This window comes from Sinocyclocheilus anshuiensis, unplaced genomic scaffold (genome assembly GCF_001515605.1).
Source record: "Sinocyclocheilus anshuiensis isolate Anshui unplaced genomic scaffold, SAMN03320099.WGS_v1.1 scaffold457, whole genome shotgun sequence".
NCBI classification, from domain to species: Eukaryota; Metazoa; Chordata; class Actinopteri; order Cypriniformes; family Cyprinidae; genus Sinocyclocheilus; species Sinocyclocheilus anshuiensis.
This window is the reverse complement of record NW_015537939.1, coordinates 601,200-604,909: the sequence shown is the minus strand read 5'-3', so window position 1 is coordinate 604,909 and position 3,710 is coordinate 601,200. Positions and strand designations below refer to the sequence as shown.

General features: G+C 37.7%; 1 pseudogene; it reads right to left on the bottom strand.

Annotated features, from left to right (window-relative positions):
- LOC107662539 (tRNA pseudouridine synthase A, mitochondrial-like) overlaps nucleotides 1-3,012 on the bottom strand; it is a 7,325-nt pseudogene extending 4,313 nt beyond the window's left edge.
- Between the last annotated feature and the right edge of the window lie 698 nt (nucleotides 3,013-3,710).

Genomic DNA, 3,710 nt, shown 5'->3' with positions numbered 1-3,710 from the left:
TTTCAGGGTTGGCATCATCTGAGGTCCTCTGAGGGGTTGGCATCATCTCTTCTCAGGTGTTCTGGATCCAGACTGAAATTTGTGTAAATCCTAGTTACCACGGGATGTCAATCCCGTGGCAGAAACAGCTGTTCCATCCAAGCAAAATGATTTGTTCAACCCATTAAAAGAATATTAATGTGTATTTGATCAGATATAACTGCGAAGACTAGTTAGGTACGCAGGAGCTAACCCATTAAGGGCCTTAAGTTATAGGTAAGTAATAATATTTTGTAATTGATATGGAACTTAATAGGTAGCCAGTGCAGACTGTAAAATTGGGGTAATATGATCATGTTTCTTGACCTGGTAAGGACTCTATAGCCGCTGCATTTAGTGCTTATACAACACATACATATATATATATAAAAAAGTGTTATTACTTTAAACAAACCTGCAAAACAATACCTACTTTGCGCTCTTGGTTTCCTGTGGCCGTTGCTTCAAAATCATGGATATATAGTGTAGCCATCCAGTTTACCATGGACTTTTCATGGAGCTCAGTCTCCACAATACTGGGATAAATGTGCTTGTCCTTAAAAGCAGAAATGGCTTCTTCTTCCTCAGTCCATTCCAGAGTCTCATGGATGCCATCTCCTCCGAAGCGTTTGTTGTATCGGCCAAAGTGCACCCTCTCCAGCACTAACCCGAGCCCTGGAGCCTTGGGAACGTCAACTTTGTCCTCTCCCCAGCTCCTCTCGATCACTCTTTCATCCACATATCCTTTGACCACAGCGATCACAAGACCGATCATCTTCCGGATCTGGTGCATCATGAAGCTCTGGCCTCTTACTGTGATGACGGCAAACTCAGCTTCCTGTCTCACAAACGGCTCTCCACAGGACATGTGGGTGATATAGCGCTTGGCGCTGGGGTCCCGAGGACCTTTTTGGGATGTGAAGTTGTGGAAGTTGTGGGTGCCTTTATAGAGGCCAAATAAGCAGTTGACCTTCTGAAGGGTCTCTGAACTCAGACAGAATGACGTGTCCTCCTGGTTATAGTCCTTTGGGGAGAAAGACACCGTGGGAAGCATGTAGGAATACGTTGCTCTACCTTTGCTATCCTAGGTACTACCAAAAGTCCAGAGTTTTGCGACCTTAGGGAGCGTGATGGATTGTAGCGTGGTAGAAGACTAGTTAGGTACGCAGGAGCTAACCCATTAAGGGCCTTAAGTTATAGGTAAGTAATAATATTTTGTAATTGATATGGAACTTAATAGGTAGCCAGTGCAGACTGTAAAATTGGGGTAATATGATCATGTTTCTTGACCTGGTAAGGACTCTATAGCCGCTGCATTTAGTGCTTATACAACACTTATACAAACACATATTTATAATACACAAAAGTATAACCCATTTATAAAATAGTAATAATCTATTAGAATAAATGGTCTAACGACTGAACTATACACTTTCTTGCAAACAGACATTAAAACTGTTTAACAGAAAATAAACTGTTTAAAGGAAAACTGCAACAAGCCTTAACAAAATCATCTGTTTATTTCAGAATTTTAATTACAGTGGAATCTTTGGAAATTAATGTTAGCACAAGTAAAAACCAAAATAAAACATAAAACCAAAAAAGAAAAAAGCAAAGAAAAAAAAAAAGAAGACTGCTTTGGAGTGATTCAGTCAGATACGTTTCCATCTTCATCATCATCCTGAAAAAATAAGGCATTTGGATAAACATTAAATATGAAGCTCTGGCCTCTTACTGTGATGACGGCAAACTCAGCTTCCTGTCTCACAAACGGCTCTCCACAGGACATGTGGGTGATATAGCGCTTGGCGCTGGGGTCCCGAGGACCTTTTTGGGATGTGAAGTTGTGGAAGTTGTGGGTGCCTTTATAGAGGCCAAATAAGCAGTTGACCTTCTGAAGGGTCTCTGAACTCAGACAGAATGACGTGTCCTCCTGGTTATAGTCCTTTGGGGAGAAAGACACCGTGGGAAGCATGTAGGAATACGTTCTGGCGTCACAGTTGTTTTTGGAATTGAAGCCACCTGTGACCCTCTTGTAACCTGCAAGTTTGAGAACATTTAAATGATGTACTGGTGCATCTCAATAAATTAGAAATGTTTTTGGTTTTAATGTTTTATGGTTTAATTGTAGTTTTAATTACCTATAATAGCCCTCACTATAATAAAATACAATATTTGATTATAAAATACGTAAGTAATTGAGCATTAGGTTAAAATATTCACCTTATCTGTTCGTGCACACCGCTGGAAAGACATCTTCTTCATGTCATCTCCATGGCCCTCTGGAATACATCCGGCTCTCACAAGAGCAGTGACCAGTTCATCCTCAATGGTTCTGAACTGAGAGTTCTTTGCATTTCTCTGGATGCACAGGACAAGTATTAATGCTTGGACAGCACAGCAATATATAAATCACTATGCTGCATCATAACTCACCTGCATTCCATAATACCCTTTGCCTGAATATGCCATCAGCAGGGCCACCTTTTTCTTGGGGTATTTCCTTTCATCCTGGTCTGTTTTAAGCTTCTTGTCTTCATACTCCGTTTCAGTGTGCGTATCATCTGCTGGTCTTTTCAACGCTTTGATTTGGGCGTCTGATGAATCCTCAGTCATCTTGCTGGACATGCAAAATCACGGAACTTTAATTTAGGACCCGGCCACCCTGAAGAGCGTTTCAGTTAGCGGTGAATCAGTTACTTTGCAGCAAAACGCATTGTTAAGAAACTCACCTTTGTTTTTGAGAGCTGGAATAAATGTGTGACTTGATAAAATATGAATGATCCGACAGCACCTCAGCATGTCACCACACTCTTCAGTGAGGATCTCAGCAATGTCTTTTGAACAAAACCGACTCGACTGCTTTTACGTTAACGGCCATTTTCTACAATAAGTGAAATTCATTTAGAAAACGAATTTTGCATGCATTTATGACAGCAGTATAATCTATCTTCACCACAACAACTTATTTACTTCCCGCTGTACCATGCAGACACCCACGTGGAGTTGCTGAACTTTCACATCTCGCCGAATATCGCGTGACCTAAAACGGGTTGCCAGGTTTTCAAAAAACAAAAAACAAAAGTGAACAAGAAGGGGGCCATGTTTTTACAATCTGCCTCAATTGTAGTATCTTTGAGATACTCCTACTATTACAGTTTTTATTAATATTTTGAATCTGAAATATTTTGAGTATTTTCATATTTAACAGTTTCATTTTACTTAGGGTTCTAGTAATTTTGTTGTGTTTTGTAATTTTTGTCTGTAGTTCGCATTCATTTTGATTTCATTTAATTTTAGTTATGAAAGCAATTTTTATGGTTTTAATTTTAGTTTCATTTTTATTTGACTATATTAACCCTGATTTACAGTTAATCATATTTATATATTCATTTTAATGAATATAATTTTAAAAATATTCCAATAATCTTTAATTATAGTTTAATTATTCATTTAAAATATACAATTTAATATATAAATTCATAACATACTTCGAAATGAAACATATAATTGTACAATTCTTGTATAAACTGTTACTTTTTAAATATTTCACAAATTATTTTAAATATTTATCAGACTACAGCTCACAAAAAACCTCAAAAGGAGTAAAAAAAAAAAAAGGCAATTTATTTAAGTTTTTCTCTTTTATTGGTGCTGTACTGTTTAAAGCAAAAAGTTACATATTATATAGA